Source organism: Alligator sinensis, unplaced genomic scaffold (assembly GCF_000455745.1).
Source record: "Alligator sinensis unplaced genomic scaffold, ASM45574v1 scaffold1499_1, whole genome shotgun sequence".
Lineage (NCBI taxonomy): Eukaryota > Metazoa > Chordata > Crocodylia > Alligatoridae > Alligator > Alligator sinensis.
This window is the reverse complement of record NW_005842494.1, coordinates 191,899-213,104: the sequence shown is the minus strand read 5'-3', so window position 1 is coordinate 213,104 and position 21,206 is coordinate 191,899. Positions and strand designations below refer to the sequence as shown.

At 43.2% G+C, this 21,206-nt stretch overlaps 2 long non-coding RNA genes across 2 annotated transcripts in view; one reads left to right on the top strand and one right to left on the bottom strand.

Annotated features, from left to right (window-relative positions):
- LOC102384707 overlaps positions 1-21,206 on the bottom strand; it is a 58,667-nt gene that overhangs the window by 2,045 nt on the left and 35,416 nt on the right. The gene's annotated exons all lie outside the window — the stretch shown is intronic.
- On the top strand, positions 15,517-18,050 carry LOC102384878. Its single transcript, XR_324712.2, has 3 exons — positions 15,517-15,604; positions 16,264-16,365; positions 17,701-18,050. It is a non-coding gene; the product is annotated as an uncharacterized LOC102384878 (long non-coding RNA).

Here is a 21,206-nt window from a genome sequence, read left to right as displayed (position 1 = left end):
GGAATGAGAGCGGCTCCCTGAAGCAGCATCTATATTTATATTTAATATTGGTCCCTTACACATACAAAAAATAAATTACCTCTCTGTTAGAACATGAAATACAAGATAATCTGTCAGGAAATGCAAGTTAACATCTGATTCTAAATCATTAATAGAGCACAGGCAAACTGGGATTACAAATAATAATCCCATATATCAAGGCAGAATAGGTCTGCAAACTGGCAGACAGTACAACATGGTCTCATGTGGTGAGGATTTTCTTAGAAGTCTATTTTTAAACAGGCAGAGGGGTCCTGACTGCACCCAAGCTTTGCTTCAACCTTGATCTCCTAACTATCATTGACCAAGTCCAGCAGCGTGATATCTCCTTACTCTGGAGCACGTGAGGAGCACGTGCTACAGCAGTAAATAATGAAGGGGAAGAAGATTAGCATGCAGCATCCTTTGCATGTCTTTTGCTTGTGTGATGCCAGAAGGACACAGCCCAGCCTTTGCAATCAGAGGATCTGCTAAGGCTTTATTCAGGGTGTGGTCAAACTTACACATGCAGACAGTATGTGCTGAGCACATGTTCCCTATGCACCCCACAGAGGCAACGGCATCAGATGAGGGAAAAATACCAATGGAAGCCAAAATGCCATGCAGCAACAAGAATAGCCACGTGGCTTGTATGCAGCTAATACACACAGCACACTGGGGTCCCAGTTCAGCAAAACACTGTGACATTGTGCTTGACTCTAAAGATGTGCTTCGGGGCTTATGAGCACACAGTTTTTGTGCTGCTTTAATTATACCATTTTTAAAGCAATGTCGCTGAAATGCTGCATCCCCCAGAGCAGATGTATTTACACTGTTGTAAAAGCGCCTCTGCTGCCATAGCATATTTTGGTACATTTAGGAGAAATAATCTCTGCTGATGTAATGGCCCTCTATGCTGGGCTAATTGCATCTGCCCTAGGGGTTGTTGTACCCATTTAATTAAAAACCCCTCACACCTCTGACCAAAGTGATTCATTCGGCATATTGTCAATGTGAATATAGTAAATAAGGTCAGGTTCAAATTTGGTTGGGAGACCTCCCAGGGGGAATTTAGGCAGTAGCCAATATCATAAAGGGGAAACTTCAGAGGGGAGGCGGGGAATATCCTTGTCCAAATAAGCTGAGATCCAATACACTGTAACCGCCACCTTCCCATGGGATACCAGTAAACCTTAATCTTCAACAACATCCAAAAATCTAGTTCCCAGTTGCCACTCCCTGCTTGCACGCTCCCAAACTCTAGCAACATGATGCTTAGTCATGAGAGAAGAATGAAAGATCAAATGAGATCATCTGGGCGTTACCCGTGAGACAGACAGTCTCACACGCACACGGTCCTGCACATACATGGCATAGACACAGTACCCCATTGCATTTCCATCTCTTCTCCAAGGTTTTTTCAAAGCAGACATTATCCAGCACATGGAAGGAGGCCTGAAGTTGAGGCAGCCACTTGCCTTTCTACCTGCGCTACGCTTGAACAGGAATCATCATGTTTCCATGTATGTGCCCCATGCTGAAAGGCGCATTTTGTTCTAGAGAGCATCACAGGACAAGTTGAGACAATGCTCAGCTGAATAAGGGTACAGAAAGGAGTGTTCCCAAAGGCGTGTCTGTGGTTGTGGCTGGACTTGCTGTTTAGATAAGCCAGCATGTGTCTTCATGTCTGCAAAAGGAAGGGCTTGGCTTGCTCACAATTGCACTTTGACTTGCAGATGGGCAGCCAAGAACTAGCTGAAAAAAGTTGCTGCTCAGCATGCTAGGACACATACAAGGAGCGGGAAGGTTTGTCCCTGTTTGATGTGTGCAGGAAATGAAGGCGCAGAACAGAGGCTTCTCATAAAACCAACAGATCGTGGAGAAGGAGAGACCACAGACAGGAAACAATGTCCCAAGGGATGAGGGGAGGGTAGTTTGGATCTAATTAGAACCGAGTCAGGACCTGTGTTGCTATATCTGCTGAACACGGCACGTTCTCTAGGTGCATACGTTAAGTGCCAGAGAGACATTTTGCTCTGTGCACATGGGCAGTGATGCTATTAGTGTCTAGGAAGGCTCCAAGAAACATTGTTTGGGCTTTTGAATTTTCACACCCCTCTGTGCATTTTGCTTTTAGTCAGTACAAGGAGCAAAAGTACTGGGCTTCTAAGAGAAAGAAGATCATTCTTGGTCCTCCCAGCATCGCTCAAACCAAGTACAAAACCCGCTCACCACTAAACTCATTTTCTTGAGATTCCCGGGCCGCTTTCCAGACAGAAAAGTGTCAGCTGAGTCTAGGAAATGAGGATAACTATCCATGCTAAACTGAACCATTTTGCCATCATCTCCAATTAGTATCAAGTCCCTGCCATGGACATGACTTACTCCTCCGTCCTCTGAAAAGAACAGCTCATGTCATGACCTAACACAGGCTTCTTTGAAGGGGATAAAGTCAACCTCTATCTGCACTGCAGTTTTAAAGGGATTGTTAAAATCTCCTTGGAGCAGGAACTCACATGTGCTCACACGCACAGCGATTGCACTCTCAATGCCACGATGCACCTTGCATCATGGGAAATGGCATGTTCCCTAGGAAACAATGGTGATGGTACAAGTTACTCATGCTAATGCTACTGTTTTCTCTCCTGAGAAGGGAGTGATTCACATGTTTCCCTGCTGCAGGGTACCAAACGCTATTTGCTGAGAGGTGGAGTTCACCTCTCTCCCGAGTGCCTGTCTTACACATGAATTCTCCCTAATTTAAACCCCACTTTGTTGCTCAGGTCCATGCTTTCTATGCACGGGTGGATCCATACCATGTTGCCCGGATAACTTTGTGTGCCTGATGTTGGCGTCTCACATCTAGCCCCCTAAAAGCAAAGCACTGAAATTTGTGGGCACTTTCATCATGGATGGATCACATGTGGGATCATATGTCCATAACTCAGGAACTTGGCTGGCACTGGGGAACTCCTAGAAAGTGCCGGATCTCCTTTGCTCCCCATTTACACCAACAAGCAAAATCTCAGCACCTTTTTAGGGTCAGGAGATAGCTCAGCAAAACGAACTCAGCCTCAGCAAAGGGGTGAGTTTGCATGTGAGTCCATTTTCCCATGTGACCTCCGTTCTGGGAAATCCAAGGGTCGGCAGAGGAAGAGAAGTCCCAGCTTAAAATGACAGTAAATAAATGTTTCTCTATAAAAAGGAATGTGCTGGTGCATGATAGAGGTAACAAAAGTGTCACTGTAGGAAATGAAACCGAGCCTGCGTGAAATCACAAACAGATTAATTACAAGAGCGGGAGAGAACTCTGTCTGCAAATAATGTCAGGCTTGTCAGTGGCGTTGCCTTCTGTGCCCTAAACATGAACAGAGCAAGATTGGATAGACTTAGCTGCTTCTGGAACGGTAAGATCAGCCCCACAGATTGCAACAGCCGATTACTAATGCGCTGTCATGTTCAAGCATTAGCCTGCTGTCTGCAAAGCTGGTTTGGCTTTGTTTGGCTTGCTTAATTGTGAAATCAAATATTCTGTATTGCTACATTTGCACACAGGGCAGGACTTCACAGCATGTTTGCTGCTACCAGTTTCTTCGCTGGTAGCAGGGAGGAAACAAGAATTTGACATCTTTTGGAGGAAGCCTTCAAAATGGCCCTTCAAAGGGGTTGGTTTTAGTAGACGGCCACGCTGACACTTGCACAAGGAGGCTGCTTCACTTGTGTGTATTGGGGTGGGGGTTGAAAAGCCCAATATACTGAAAATATGTAGACAAGGTTCCTTGGGTGAATTTGATATCTTTTATTAGACCAACTAATAAAAGAAACCAAATTCACCCAAGGAACCTTGTCTGCCTATGTCCTTAGACCAACACGGCTACAACCTACACCCCTGAAAACATGTATGCATTTGTTCCTGGGGCAGAGACTTTTTCATAATTATGTGCTGGTGCAGGGGATGAGACATCTAGGCGCTATTGCAATACAAAAGGTGAACAGTACTGGGGCCAAAACATTCACATAGGGTCAGACAAAGTTAGGCTCCAACAGTCATAGCCCTGCTCCTAAATATATAAGCTGCTTTCATCAACTCTGGCCATGTACAGCTGTTGTTTCTTCATGGAAGTTCAGGTGCCCCAGGAAATCAGGGGTTTGGGTTGTAGCCGTGTTGGTCTAAGGACACAGGCAGACAAGGTTCCTTGGGTGAATTTGATATCTTTTATTAGACCAACCCAAATGGTTGGAGAATAGTTATTAAGCAAGCTTTCGGGTTCAAAAACCCTTCGTCAAGCTAAGGAAGCTTCAGCAGTTGGTGTGTGCTCTTCCTGGATGGAATGAAATCAGGACACTTACTGTAATTTTGGATCCTGCCTATGGATTTAGAGAAGGGCTTTTCAAAACTACCTATGGGAATTAATGAAAAAAGGAAGATGTGTAAGAGTCTCCCTATTCCTACACACCTCATTTTGGGCACCCCTCAATGAGAACCCCCCCCCCCCCCCCCCCTCGTGTGCGCGACCCCCCCCCCCCCTCCAGTGTGCACCCCCCCCCCCCCCGTCTTTATGGGACCCCAGTCCCATCAAACCCGGGTTACAACAGAGTAACTCTACTGTCATCAGTGGAGCGACTTCTGATTTTCAGCTGGTGTAAGTACAGAATCAGGCCCTAGGTATTTTGGAAGACATGCAGCTTTATTACTCACTCATGTCTCTCCCAACAAAAGATATTGTGCCTTCAGTCTATAGACAACTTGACAACTTGGGGATGTCTGTCTATCTAACCTACGGAAGTGATCAGATTTCTAACGTGCCTATTATTGTGGCATCTAACTTTGTCAGTGTTGCTCTAAACGGCAGAATAGGAAAAGTAATATCGTCTCCATATACTGCAGGTAATGAGTAATCTAATTTTTCACAATGTGCCACTTTCCCTCCTCTGTGTGTTTATAAAGTATAGAAAACAACCCATCGCTTTCTCTCCCTCTTGCACTTCTACCTTTTGCTTTTAACATTTTATTTGAAAGGTTTTTACAAGTCAAAGGTCTCTCTCTCATATATGAAATCATTGCTTCAGTGTCACCAGACTTCTGGAATATTTTTATTCCTCAGCCCAGGATTTCCTTGGTTTATTGGACTGGGAGTGTATAGCAAGCTACATTGGTTGTGTCCTGGGAAAAGGCAGGTGATGCTCTTAAAAAATGCAGCTGCATGGCGGAGAGGCATGGGACTCCAAAGAACGGCAGAGAATGCAATTCCAGATGGTACTTGCAGGGCCACTACTTGAGGCATTAAAACTGCAGTACCTAGTTTGCATCAAGCTGCAAAGGGTGGTCAGTGCAGTGGGTTCTCAGACAGACAGCTTCTGTGATGCAGCCTGCAGGACTGTTTAAACAAAAATCATGGCAGAGGCAGTTATTTCCTCTTTACTGCTGAAATCACTAGGAAAGGAAATGTAGGTTTTTGTCTTCTCTGTTATATAGAATTATTTCCATTGCCAGCTCAGAACTGAACTCTGTATGTGGATTCCTCCAGGCCAGGGGCACCAGGGTTTGCATTTTAATTACGGTACTTTGGTTTGTCTGCAGGGCTGTGCTTGCTGGATTCCTGTTGCCAGGTAAAGCATGAACAAACAGCACACCAAAGCCTGCAGAATGGGTTTGTGCTGTGGAGAAACTCAGGAGCAAAGGGACTGGTTTGTTTTGGTAGGGTTTCTTGCAAATATTCCTCTGAATAAGTGTCTTGGCATTGCAGATTCACCTGTCTGGCTTGAGTCAGATTCACTGGTTTACTATTGTAATTTGCTGGTGGCATGGGATCTGAGCTGTGCCTACTGACTTGCTATTTTAGGATTGCTTATTAGTCTGATTGCTAGCAAGACAGCTCATGAGTGTTGGTCTACGGGTAGGCATTTGCTGCTTAATGCATAAGTAGTTTGTTTCCCGTCAGTTTGCTCATACTTGTTGGGCTCTGCATGGGGCTTCGTTATTGTACGACTGCGAGAAAGCCAGAGAGAAATACAGGAGAAGGAGGAATTTTGAACTGCATTCTCTTATTGAGTGGCTGCTGTTCCCAAACCCAGTCCTATAGATGTTGCAATACATAGCAAACACGTACAGTGCTCTTCTAAATGGGCAGTTGGAGAGCTATCATAATTGTCAATCATCGTCCTCTTGCCCAGACGGAGAAAAAGAAGAAATCTTTAAATAATTAAACAGGGTCATTCTGTTTTATCTCCAATTAAAATAGAGGAAAAGGCCTGACACCTTTACAGCCTGGGGTACCATTCGACAGTTATATTACGACTGGTCTTCAGCTGTTTTGCACGAATTATTATTTATGTCCTTCCCTCACAATAGCCCTTCGGAGCTTGTTACTGAGGTCATTGCAATGGTTTCCCGTATCTCCTCCTTTCCCCTGAAGGCAGCATGGCATTGCAGAGCAGGCTGGCACAACAGACTTGGAACCTCTGCCCCCATACAGATGTTGTACAGGTAAGCAATAGGGATCTTGGACACCTCTGCCTACTGCGGTGGAGTTACAGTGATACAGAGGCACTTTATCCTAGCTTTAGACTTATCCTCTTTCCCCTTGCAAGAATAAGCTCTACCTGTTTAGCTACTTCTACACTGGTATAACTGCACCCAGTGTGTAGTGTTGTACTGCTTTATACCAATATTATCAAAGCAGCGAGACTAGTGGGAGCAGACAAGGCAGAAGCAATTTCAGTCTTTCCATTTTGTTCTTGTTCAAATGTATGTTGCTTTTCAATTGCTCTTGTCCAACTTCCATCCTCTGTCTTCATACGGCTTGAGTCACAGAAGCATTTATTTTTAGTTGTTGCTACATGTACAGCAACAAAAAAGACCTCATCCCCTATTGTTAATCTAGGAAGCAAAGAAGGGGCCAGACCCTTTAACTTGTCTTGAACCAGCTAGCTAGTATTTCATGCTTCACAGGATGCATTTGGAACCTGGAGCAGCCAGACAACGATATTGTGAAGGGAACAGCAAAGTTTCTAATTTTCCACTTTACTGCAAAAGCTTTCAAGTGTCTCAGCATCCTCCAGGCATGCTATTAAGCTCAGTCTTGGTTTGCCATCCTATAAACATTGGTAGGAAATACACTGCTAATATGATGTGTCACCAGCATCATTTTACAGACCTAGAAGGCTGTGTTGAAATATGGCCGTGACGCCCAGATGAAATGGTGCAGAAGTTGCAGGTTACAACATGCCACCCCTTTTCAGGGGCATCTTACATGAACAGGCCCTTGTTAGAGCAAGGCAGCAATGGGAGCAGCGACAGCTTTTCATTCAGAACATATTTCAACAAAGCCCCTCTTAACAGCACTTTCATGGAAACAGAAGGGAAATTTGCCCTTTCCCAATATTTTTGCTATGTTGAAAACAGAACCAAAAATCTATAAAAGCTCCCTTTCTCTCCCTTCCCATCCTCTCCTGCTTTTATCCTTGTTCTTTTTCACATGGCAATTACAAAGGATAAGGGTGGGAAGGCAGAGGAGAGTGAAAACCAGAAAATTAAAAAAAAACAAACAGATGAGAACATTTTTTCATTCTTCATGAAAAAGTTTTTTAAAATGGAAAGTTTTCCATTGTTTCCCCCCTGAAACCTTTCAGTTCTGCCTGTGTCCTGGCGGTAATGAGGAGGTCCTCCTGATTCCCTTCCCCCTTACTCTGGTTCAGTTTGGGAGTAACCCTATTGATCTCAAGGAGGGCTTGTGAGCAGACACACCACTATCCCCAAGATCTCCCTTTCCAGAGGGCCTGAGTGTGGTGTTAAGTAATACTCAGGGAGGTGTCTAATCTGCAAATCTGCAGAGCGAGGTGCACGTGGAGTGGGTGTAAGTGAGCTTATTTCCCAGCAGCGTGCCCAGTCTCATTTCAGAAGCAGAGTAAACATTCACCAAGGCATTCAGGGAATTGCAAGGGAGCTTACTCCACTTTGAAAGTACAACCTGTTCACTAAACGTGTCCACGCAGGAAGTTAGTGCCTATTAGCCGATGTACTGTAAATTTTTGCACTGCTTTGCCTCGCAAGAACTTCCCCCTGCAGACCAGACTGGAGGGTTTCAGGAGAGGGTAGTTAACAACTGTTTGAAATATTAACAAGTGAAATCATCTTTAATCTGTTTTCTGAGTAGCTTTTGGACAATGCCTGCAGGAACTGAGAGCAAGACAAAAAGCAAAAGACCCTTGCTCTGTCATAGCCTTGCAGACCTTGGAGCAAAATGCCATGGAGCCATCATCATTTTCTGAAGTCTCACCCTGCCTTAGCAAAGCGCTTGCTTACCCACATACGTTACTTGCTTACTAACCTACATGCAATGGCTATAAGCCGTTTAAAACTGATCTAATCATGCCCATGCAGAGCAGGGGTCAGTCTGCCCGCAGTGCGAGGGACAGGCCTTCACTCTCTAACTACACCAAGTCATTCAAGGCTGAGAAGAAGGATATCTCCTGTCCCAGGTAGGTAAAACCACCTGGGCCAAAAAGCCACCTCATGATACCTCCCCTGCCAGGTAACCATACAAATGCCTCCAATGGGAGAATCTCAGCTACACAATTCATGGTAACAGGGGATCGCTCTTGGGCTTTCCCTCTAGCTTGCTCCTTTGGCCTTTCGGCTGGAGGCAAGCAAGACTAGGGGGTATCTGAACTCCAAGCCTTGGGCCTGCATGTAGGATGCCCGCTGTGGATTTGGGGGTATCTGAAGCTCCAGGCTGAAAAGTCTGGGAAGGAAGAGACTTGCTGGGGGTAGTGCCACACAGATTTGAACGACTGAGCTCTGCTCAGCTGATAGAATTCAGAACTGACTTGGCCCCAGACACGAAATTAAAAAACCCCCAAAAACCACAAACAAAAACAACCAAAAAATCCCAAAACACCCCACCCCAACCATGTTCATGAAAAGCATGCATCCTTTTCTTCACAGCAGGGTGAGTTTTGATGCAGACAGATTCAAGACATTCATAAAAGATGGGCCGCCACCACCAAAAGCACGAGAGCCGCAATAGGCTCACCGCCACGGCGTGCGATGGGTAGGTGTGCCTACACAATGCACTGGTTCTGCACACCTACATCCAAAGCTGTATCCTCATACTGGCTCAATACTGCACCTGGACTGATACACCCTGCCACTTGCCTTTCTCTCAGAGCAGAGTTAAGCTAATGTGGTTTCTACAGCTAGCTATGGTGCCTCTGCACAGTGCTACCTTGAGCCATTGAGACATGCCCTCAACACACACAACAGTTCCCACCCACATTAACAGTGCACAAGAAAGGCCCAGACCTTAAGGAGCAGATTAGAAAGAAAAACAATGTGGTTCCTAACCTGCTTTCACAAGCACTAGGCTTGTGGTGAACTTGGTCTATAGCATTATCTTCTTTTCCTCATTTTTTAAAGAAGTTTGAGAAAACTGTGTTTGCACATGCTGTCCACCACTGCCTGGCCCTTTGGCCCCCAGAATAATGTTTAGGCATTTTCATGTGGCTGATTTTTGCAAATCACATGCTGTTCTTAGTAAGAAGGTGTGCCTGCTTCACAAATATAGATGTCTAAAACCTCTGTCTGGGTGTTCTCATATGTTCCAAAGGGGAGACAAACAAAAAGGCTGAGTGGCCCCATTGCAGATATCCAGCTTACGTTTCACACGGAGGAGGAAGTTTAATGGTGAGAAGATGGATACTGGTGTCTTCCACTGCAGTGAATGATGACATTTCATAAAGACATGTGGATTATCAAAGATACTGGCTGATATTAAATCTGACTTCTCCCAAAGCAGAAAAGGGATAAATGCATGGTGTGAAGGAGTAAGACTCTTCACTGCTACGCTGCAAAACCAGGTGTTGGCTAGTGCCAGCTCCTAGGGCCACAGGGATCATAGCAAGAGAAGAGAGGTAAAGGTAAAGGTAAATGTTTGCCTTTACCTTCAGAGGAGAAACAGAAGAGTGATATCTTATGCAGAGCCTGGGGACGGAGTGACGATGACACAGAAAAGTTGGTTTCCTTCCCTTTGCAAATAGGCAATTGTGGAGGACAGCATTTAAAATCAAAGTATTGGATGTAACAAGCCAGTGTCTGACCTCTGTACAGACCTCTTTTAATTAAGTTTATAATTCAGGTCTTGGCTATGTGAAGTCATTGACGATCTAACAGCACTTATTGCAGAAGTGAACGTATCGAGACTGGTGTCCTGGAGACTGTCACTAGCTGCGTTCTGTCTGTTTGCTTCTCCCAGCGGATTCAGTCCTGAACTGTTAATTAGTGTTACCGCAGTTGTTACATCCTGCCCCACAAATGGCTGCATATCAGTGGTGGTGGAGTGATCCATGTGTATCAATTGTTCAGTTTTCTGAAGTACTTTGGACTCCAGACAAAATGGACAAGTTGGAGATTAAGGGCCCTCCTGTTAGATTCTTGCCCTGGTGTTAGGTATAGAACAGGACTTAGGCGCCCAAATGTGACTCTAACAATTTTTCAGCGACTGAGTAGGATGGAATAATATGGAAGGTGAGTCCTCTGCCTCCTCGCTGCTTTCTTAGGACTCAGTCTTATAAGTCAGATGATGGCACGTTGCAAAAGTCGATGCAGAAATGGATTTTCAGGGGCCTGAACATTGTGGAATAGAATTGCATTTAGGCCCATTTAGATACGTACTAGATGGAGTAGAATCTGGGCTTAGGTTTCTTAGGCATTTTTTTGGAAATCCCAGCCCAATATGATAACTGTACTATCTTTTAGTTACTTCTCTACAGTTCCTTCTATAGTACAACTGCCATAGGGCCATTTAAAATGCTCCACTTATCTTTATCTATAATGCTACCCGGTTTTGCAATTATGTTTGCTTTTGGATGATTTCCTTCCACTTATTTTGTACTCGTTTATATACCTTGATGGAGCATAAAAGATCAGCGCTGTATCTACAAGCCTTTGCTCTTCAGTTTGCAATTAGTTTTCCTCTTCACTCTCTGTCATGGGATTCAACGCATACCCATCTTCACAGAAGACACAGGCATGTAGATAAAGAAGTTGAGAGTTCAGTAATCCACATCTTCGTTACAATTTTGAGCCAGACATCTTGAACCATGCTCTTAGCAGTAGCTTCTGTACAAAGATTGCACTACAATTTTTGCAAAAGCTACAATTTTTCAGAGTGTGTGCTTTTAAAATGATAGAGGAGCAGATTGCTTATGACCAAATGAAGCGTTTTTGTCTTCTCTTCTGGGAGGGCCACCGGGTTGTTTTCCTCCTGCGGTGGAGGATTGAGGACACGGGGTTGGGTAACATTGGGCGTGTCTACATGAATGCATTTACTGAGCAGTAACCCAAAATTACTACATAATACGGGTGCATGCCTACATGTGCATGCCCATACTGCACAGTAAATATGGTGACTTTTGCCAACTTGAGTACACACTGTATGTGTGGCCTGACTTGGGACTAACTTTAGTCCACACACAGAGGTAATGCACTTTAATGCCTGCACATGTAGACATCAGCCTATTCCCACTTACTACTCAGTAACTTACCGTGCTGTAAATTTAAGTCGGCGTAAATGCACGTGTAGACATGCCCATGGCAGCATAGTCAAGTCATACGAGTTATCTGAGGTAAAAGTGAGAAAGCAGGAGCATTTATTTACTGATTATTTTCTGAAATGAGAGAGAGTCACAATGCAGAGAGCGACGGCACCAACTACATCCCTGTTCCTATATAGTCAGCTGCTTTATACGGCAATGTTTCATCAATCATAAATAAATTCAAAGAGATGGGGTGGCGGGGAGCCCCTCAAGTAATTATTCTCCACCTGTTTGTGGACTGGATTTACAGTGGGCAATTTCAGGAGATGTGGCCCTGAGCTTTCTTCAGCTGTGTTTGATGTCTCAAGCTTGCAGACAAAGTAAATAATTTGATCCATTTATGGGACAAATTTAGAGGTCAAAGCTGACAAGCCTTCAAGACCACACAAGTTTCCTTGTCCTGCGGTGAATTGTGGAATGTGTTTGGGAGAAGCCACTACAACTTTCCTCCCCGATGTATTTTTCTCAGCTAAGTTTGTAAGCCTTGCTGTAGCTGTTTTAAGATGTGTTGGCAGCTCATTCCACTTTAAGTACATGTCTTGAAAGTTTGAGGGGATTGATGCTTGAAAGAAGTGGGTATTACACAGTTGGACTGTAGAGATTTCCAGTCTCTACATTCTTGTGGCATCTTAATGACAGTGGTTGTTATATATTTTATGTTAATACAAGAGACATACGTTTTATAGCTAAGACCCAAATTCTGTACTTACACCACTGTCTGCAGTAAGGATGTAAGTCAGCAAAGAATTTGGCCCTCATTTTTTCAGGTAGCTGTAAAGAGTAAAAAAATGAGTAATAGAGCACTTGAGAAAAAGAAGATTCGTAAAGTTGTCCTAATGGTTAGAGTCTATCGATGTGGAGTTCTTACAAGAGAAATTGCAAAAGTCCACTGTTTAAGGTCATTTCAGAGTTGAAAAATTACAGCTGGGTGAGTTTTACCAGGGAGACTACACAAACGCACGCTCAAATGTGTAATTGAATTCACTGAGACAATATATGTAACTCTCCGTTTTCATTTTTCATGAATATTCCAAGCAGCTAAATTTCCTGGCAGAAGTGATCACTGATATAGTGCATTTTAAATGAATGTTGCAGAACATCTCAACTTGGAATCTGTAATCACGGCTAGTTACACTAGACCCATGCTGCTATGAATTATGCTTGTGCAATGAGAAAAAGGGAAAAAGCATATCATGCAACCTGAGCATCCGCTACCCAATGAGCAAGCTAAAGAACAAGCATCAATTACCATAATTTTGAGGGAGAATAAATGTAGGAGAATAAATAAATTCAAAGAAAAAAAGTGAAATTAGCTGAAATGCAAATATGCTCCCAGTTATCCACACCCTGCTCTACTCAAAATAGATATGCCTTTATTGAAATGATTTCCCTAATTTGGAAGAATGAACTCTTACAAAATCCAGAAGTAAATGAGCTCCATATGTTTTTGCCAGCTGCAAGATGTGGGCGTAGGAACTGAGGTCCCTTGGCTTTCCACTGTGCCGGCAGGAGACCCTGGGATCTCCACGGTGCCGCTGTCCTGCTGGGAGGGGAAGGACAAAAGTGTAAGGACTATTGTGATTTTACTTCAACAACATTCAAAATTCACTAGGTCCTTTCCAAACACAGAGGAAGGATTGGTCCCTGTCCACCAAGAGTGTTTAACTGTACATTGTCATCATTATGCCCAGTGGCATCACCTACCATGGTTACAATTTTCAAAATAGTTCAGCTTCCATTGGGGAACCAAAAAGTCATCAGATTTGCAAGGGAGCCCGTCCCAGTAAATGCTTAGAGCTTCTGAAAATAGGGCCATAAGTATTAGCAGGAAGCTGGTGAGTGCTTGGCACCTCTGAAAATTTTGCCCATGTTTGACAGGGTTGGAATTTGGCTGCATGTGGAGGCCAGGCACCTGGACATCTCTGCTTTGGTCTCTTCTGAATCCATGCCATCTTCTCCAGGAAGACGTTACCTGTCCTTAGAAACACGCACCTTGACGACTGACATAACAGGGAATGGGTGCATGAGTGAGTTAAGGTCAGGGGAGCCGGGCAGAGCTAGAAGTGTCATAGCCACCTAACTGAGACTGCTATAGGGATCTTGCAGATGAACTCGGGATTCACATCCATGACATGAAACTGCTTCACCCCAGATGACTTCATTTTAACCAGGCTTCCATAAGGGCTAGAACTAAAATGTGCCCATTGCTCTGCATTGAAGCTATATCACTTCACACAAGTTCCCAATGTCTGTGTTTTCTCTGGGAGGGTAGGTGCTGCTGTGTCACTAGGACTAGGTACCGACATTCAAAATGCCTGAAGCAGGAGCGATCTAAGTTACACGGTGTTCTGGAAGCGGTGTACTTTAGATCAGAAGTGAACAAAATACGCGTTCGCCCTTTGGTGGGGGGTGAAATCTTAGACCAGGTTCTGCCATTTTGAAACCAGTCTGTGCGCGCCAACTTTCTGTTCTGTTATGGGTATGGACCACTTTCCAATCCCTTATACCAGTAAAAGTGTAATGTCTGTCCCTGGCCCAGCTTAACAGGGTGGTTCTTGTTTTAATTAGCTTTTCATGGTGATTGCACCATGGCACCTGCAATCAGTGGCATTCTGGTAAGCACACGTGGATGAATAAGGAGTTCAGTTTGTTGGCAGTTCAAAAAGTTAAAAAAATATGTGTTTTAAGGTCTGACTGATAATGACAGTTCTGGAAATGTTCGGCGAATCTGAAAGGAAAAGATTTTTGGGAGTCAAATGAAACACTTTGGTTCAATACCACTCCATTCCAGCCAGGGAAAACAAGTTGTAATATTTTATAGAAAATGGAAGGAAATGTTGAAACCAAACTCCGTTTGAAACATTGTTGCTGTTTCACTTTAAAAACTGTGGAAACCTAAACATCTCCCTCAGCCTTCCAGGAGTGGGGCTGCGAGCTTTGTTGCAGATGAAAACCTGACAATCTGATGAAATCATCACAGATTTTCAAAGCATTTTGGTTTCTCCAAATCTGTATTTTTTTTCTTGTGCCAAAAAGAAGGGTTTCTGTCAACAACATTGGCCCATTCGAGTCATAAGGAGTTGACAAAGGCGGGATAAGAGAGGGGTGAGCCGTTCCTTCGAGTGGCAGGCACAGTGGCATTGCAGAAGTTGCAATCAGTGCATGGATCAGAAACCCTTTAAGAAGGTCAGGAAGTTTGTCTTTGTCCTTTCTTGCTTACATCAGGTTAGGTCAGAATGGAAAACCCCACTTAAGTGAACAAGAGGGTTGGAGTCATCCAGGTTGCTTTGGTCTTTTGCTTGGCTGTGGACTGATTCAGAAGTCACCCCTTTGGCTCTGCTTGAAAGGAGAGGGGAAAAACAGATGAGGCCTGCTGTCAGATCTGCAGCATTGCATTCCTTCCCGGGAGGGTGAGAGGTGGAGTCAGGTGAAGTGCTTCAGTTCTTCATTGGCTGGGGCCCACAGGTAACTGGAGCCTCCTGCACAACAGTGTGAATAAAGACTGAACCTGAAGGACACCACCTTAAAATGGGCAGAACTTTTCTTCTCCATCTCTGCTACTATTTAAAAAAAAAAAATTCTTATGCATTTTTCAACACACTTTCATTGGTATCTGCTCCTCTCCTTCCTCTTTCTCTTCTGCACCCCCACCCCTCACACATCTTTTTTCTTTCCAAACCTTCTTATTTGCTTCCAGTCTATTTAGCTGGACAAGATAACTGAAAGCAAGACTACAGTCTTAATAAGAGGACTAGTCATTTTCTTCTATGTGTTTGTTTCACTTTCTCTGGAGCCCTATCGAAAAGAGGAGAAAAGAAGAAGAAAAGGAAAAGAAGAAAAGAAAAAGCAGTTTCTGATTTTTTTAATTGACTTCTTATTTTTCTTTTCTGTCTTTCTAGTTATTACAGAGTTGTTCTTTTATTTTATTTTGGTTTAAAGTTAAGTAAAGCTATTACAAGACTGGGACTGTACCTAGTTTATCAAGGGGCAGGTGAGTGAACAGTGCTACAATCTGTTTTGCTATATGTAGAATATTCTGTTATAAGTGATGTGGTTGGGAGCTTTATAAGAAAATACATTTCTTATAAAGAAATACCTAGCTTTATAAGAAAGGTATTAGGAAGGATATTCTGCTGGGAAGGAAATAGGCTGCAACAGGTTTCTTTAGTGTTGCCCACATACCAGCAGCCCTGTTTATTTAGCCATGCTGAACAGCAAGATAGTTGTCCCTTGCTGTTTGCAAACTGATGGCAGTAGTCAGTTCTTGAAAAAGAAAAGCATCAAATATCTTAAGCATTTCTAATGGATGTTCTAAATCCTAGATAATTAATTACTGGATTATTTCTGACAGCAATTGACTTGAGCAGGTATGCAGGTGATAAAAATTTGTTCAGTATTACTTGATTGCAAGGAGAATGTAACCCAGTGAAAATCAGTGGAGTTATTTTAGATTTGAGTTATTCAGTGCAAATACCTACCAAATTAGGCCTATGACCTGAACTGACAGGTATAGATGTTTAGTTTCTTATGTCAGTGGGTAGATTTTTTTTTTGCCTACACTGCTTGTATTATAAGAAGCCTGTAAACCTATTTTAAGATATAGTTTCATAAAAGTGGGTTTTAAAATTTTCCTTCCATTTGTTGTCACAGATAAAATGATGTAATAGCCTACAAAAATCAAAAGTTTGTAAAAATATTAGCCCTCAAGAATACCAGAGCATCGCTTTGTCATCTTTCTTTAAGGAGAAAAAGGTATAAAAACTCATATTGATTTAACCATGTTTGCAAAGTGCGTGGTCATGGAAGGGTATTTATTGCTATATGTTGTCAGTAGTGAAATATTAGATGTGTAACTGGGTCTTTTCTTGACCCATGGGGATTGCTTCTTGATTCTGCTGAGGCAGTGGGCCTTTGGCTTTCCATTTGGGTCTGTTTGTGTTATTCCCACCGGCACTAATGGAAAGGAATGCAGCCGGACCCTCTTAAAGGCTTTAAAAGCTTGGGGTCTTCTTGAGCTCTGCAAATGGCTTTCAGCTATCTCTTTAAAATCACTGCTCTTCGGTGATAACTCAAGTGACCATCCTGGGTTGGCTAAACCCAGTCGCCCGAATCTAAGCCAGTCAGGCATTCATGCATCTCATGAAATTAGATGCAGAGGAGTTTTCCTTTAAAACAGCAGCTCTCTCCAGATTGAAAGGCTTCATATCAGTGACTGCACTGGTACAGGCATGTTCAGAGGATCGCTACAGGGTGCTGCCGTGAAAGCAGCTGAGCAGCGGGAACGGACTGCCGGCAGGAGGCAGATTCCCCTCCCCTTAAGCAAGTAAGGGACTGAGTATCAGGCAAGACACTGTCTCCAAAGGGCCTCATTTCCAGACATATGGACCCTCTGCAGCCTCCACGACACCCAGGAGGAGGGACAGGCACTTGGCCCTCCTGAAAACCTGCTCAGAGAGAGAGCCTACCATTATATGCTTAATTTTAAGCACATGCTTGAGTTCCATAGGCATCAATGAGAATTAAGCCCATGATTAATACTTTCTGGGATCAGGCCTTAGGTCACTGACATTTTGAAGAGCGTGTGCCATCGCCCCAGTAACAATGAACTTTTCATTGGCTTCCTGCCTATTGCTCTCAGCTGTAGCCCACTGAAGACAGTAGAAAGTCAATGGGCTTTGTCTCAGACCCAGCATCTTTCTTTCTATCCCTCCCTAGACAAGCAAATATAGTAACTTTCACTCACTTTAAAGTTCATCTGAGGTGTCCAGTACAATTTCATTTGACCTTTAGTTAAAGGCCCATCACTTGTAAGGAGGCAAAGGACCTTTGCTGTTCCCTTGGGTGGAAGTATGAGACAGGCTTTATTCTGAAGCTTAAATCTCAAGACTTCTCTTTGGGGACCAGTCAAAACCCAGAGGTGTCTCTTTAATTAAAGGTTGCAAAAAAATGATATTGGTAACCTTTAATATACTTTAAATGGGTTATTTAAGGTAGGGAATTAGTTAGCTCTTGGAGGTGGGTCCCTAGAGCAGAGATATCAAGTTTTTAATACTGTTTTTTTTTAAATGGAAGTTTCTTTTGATAAAGTGCCCTTGCTTTTACAATCTGAGCTGTTCCTGAGGGAAGCCAAACAGATTTTGGGCCAGGACAGTCCTTTCTCTAAGCATGCTGCTGCATCCATCGCTGCAAAGAGTTAATGTGCGGGAAGCTGTCGGTAGGTGTTTAGTGCACCCGCGCCTGTTGGAACTTGCCTGATAAAAAGGCATTTCAAAGAAGACAGGATTGCAGGAGGAATTTCAGCTGAAGGGTTCCTGCTTTATCCACCCTTCTCAAGAACTTGCCCCAAAGCTCTTAACATGTCTCAACAGAGCTCAGGGAGAGGCCTCAACACAGCAGCAGAAAGCAGGTTTGTATTTAAAAGGAACGTAAAAAGAACACCCCCCCACCCACCCCAGCCCTACCTCAGCAGCTATGTGATTTAATAACCCACATTTTAGCAAATCACTGCCAGATCCTGCCCCTCAACCCCCCCGCATTTAAATGTCCAAGCCTGTTCATGCTGGATCCCCTGCTCTACCAAAGCTATGGGCTGAGATTTTTCAGAGAGACCTTGGAAAAGGTTTGTGTTTCATGAACACTGGATGCTGACCTCCAGGCAGCTTGGAAAATCTCAGCCACATTCCTGTGATCATCTGCACAGGACACAGCTCGGTTTTCTACTAATGAGATTGGAATAAGGCCCCAATTTCTGCCTCCCTAAGTGAACCCTACCCAGCCGTTTATTATGTGTGAACTTCTCTTTCCCATCTGCTAGCTGGAAGTGGCACCACTTGCCCAACCTTGCCAGGATGGTGTCAGCTTTACAACACTTGAAAAAAAAATCATGTCTTAAATTGAGTTCCTTCAATGAAAGGCATTATGCAAGTGTAAGCTATAGACATCATATTAAAGCTTCCAATATTATCTCTGCAAGGGGTGGCAAAAAAGGGCTGTCCTGTTGGGAGGGGAAGGACAAAAGTGTCAGGACTTTTGTGATTTTACTGCAACAACACCCAGAATTCGCTAGGTGCTTTCTAAGCGCAGAGGAAGGATTGGTCCCTCCAAAGGAGGGCCATCCTCTGAAGGAGAGCAAGTGGCCATCCTCCGAAGGAGAGCAAACGATTTCACCCTGTGGTCCTCTTTTGAAAGCGTCTTTCATTCCATCACTATATTTCTTTTACCTGAGACCTCCTGATATTTTTAACATGCTTTTCTTGTATTTTGAGAACTGCAAACTCTTGTGGGCAGGATCCACGTGGGCTTGCAGAGCTCCTAGCCCAGTGGGATCCTGCATTCTGACTGGAGGCTTGGAGCGCCATCATAATGTGAATAATCAATTTTACTGTTGTGTTAAGGTGTCTGCAAAACCAATGTTATAAGGTAGAAAGAGCCTTTGAATAAGAGATGCTTTTATTTCTGTGTGATCAATTTGTCCTTGACAACAAACCTGCAGCAATCAGACTCCAGTGCCCATATTCAGGATTAATCTGTTTATAACTAAGAGATATTTTTTCCCCCTACCAAGTGTGAAAGGAAGAGTTTGGGCTTAACTAGTTACAGGCTTCTTTCCTGCTGGTAGAGACCATGCACCTGCTGATAGAGATCATGAAGGAAGATGAACACGCAGAAGAAAACTGTATATGCACTTGTTCCTCAGCAAACATAAATTCATAGATTTTTAAACTGGGAAAGACCCTCTTGGCCATTTAGCTGGACCACAATCAAAGCACAGGCCATCAAACCTTGTTAGGGATTCCTGCACCTGGAGCTCTGGTTGAGCTAGTGAAGATGCCTGAAAAAAAGCATGCTGATCTAAGGATTTTCCAGTGATGGAGAAACCCTCACAGGCATTGGTAAGTAGAAGTTGTACCCAGTGGTCAGCTTGTTACAGGCTACAAATAAAAACAGAGAGTTTTGGACTTGCAAATCTCTAGCAAAGAGAATTTACAGCAAAAAAAACCCCTACCTAGGACCTCATTGCAAAATATCATGTCTCCTGCCACGGTCATGCATGTCACATGAACATCCCACTGTACCTGCTATGTTGGGTTTTTTTCTTTTTTATTGGGACATGTTCATATGTTCTATGTTCACTCGATTTTTCTGAGTTAAGAATGATCCATGGATTCTGTTGTCCTTCATTCCACCGGAGTCTGTCTCATACCTAATCAGATTTCAGTGGAGTGAAGCACAAGAGACATGGAGTTGAATCAGCAACGAGAGGAACTACTGCACAACGACTCAAATGAAGGAAGCGCTCCCCATGGAAAACTGGATAAGCAAAGCATCCAGATACCAAGCATGCTAGGAAACTAGCAATGAGAGGAGCAATCCACCCAGCATGTTAATGGCCTGTATAATCTTTGAAAGTCTCCAGAAAAAAAACAAAACAAAACAAAACTATTTTGGAAGTATACTTACAGTCTGCATAATATGTAAAGATTAAAAAGTCCACAAAAGACCACAGTCTGCTTTCTTGAAAGCTTAAATGTCTCATTAGCAGGAAATTAAATTCTAATATAGCTAAATTAGATGTGTAACCCTGTCTCTTTCAGCAATTTTTCTTCCAGGATGGCCCATCCACTAGCAAAACTGGAATGTAACTTTTTTTTTTTTGGTGTGCATACAAAGCTGTGCATTTGCAGAAAGAACCTTCCCTTTGCAATCTACAAGCAACACCTGCTTCCATCTGATTTCCTGGCAGCGATGCCTTCAGAACCTGGCAAAAACTCCATTAAAATTTTAGGCCCATTTATTTTGTAATAAAATGAATGTAAATAAGATTTAAGTTGAGGGTGGTTTCAGATTTTTCAGGCTGCTTGCGAGATAGATCTTTTAAGATGTCAGTGTAAATTCCACAAAGGTTAATGCAGTTAAACATATTTGACACATAAAAATGTCACATCTACCACTAATCATTCACCAGTTGTAATTGCCTTTTCACGGCCCTCATCTCCCTGAGACGGATGCTCAAAAAACGAGGCTTAGCAAATTTAAAACAAAAACAAATAATGTCCCTCCACCATTGGGACATATTATTTGCTTTGATAGATTTAGTGCCGGATTGCAAGGATTTATGGTCCTGTATTATTTCTCTGTTCCTTGCCTAATCTTTCTTTTATTTGACTGATTTTAAAAGCGTTAAAAAAAAAAAAATGCTTGCTGATAGCATTCCTCACAAATCCAAATCACTGCAAGGCATGTGTTGATGTGTTGTTCAGCAACCTAACACCCATTGCTGATGGAACATGATATTGGGTTCTCAGAGTGAAAGCAACTTTGACACTCCTGTTTTTTTGTCACTTTTCCAAAGGTTGGCTCTTAAGCAGAATTTGTACATAGTCCTGGACATCTCACAGGCCCTATATCCCTTCCCCTCCCCATCAAAACTAATTATTGTTAAACACAATCCCAGCTCAGAATTATGTGACCCCAATTCTGGGAACAGAACCGTATTTTCAAACCAGAAATTTTCCTAGTAATGTGTTGGCCTTCTACATTGCAACCGTCAATATATTTAATTAATCTTTTCTTTAAAAAAAGTAACAGATCAA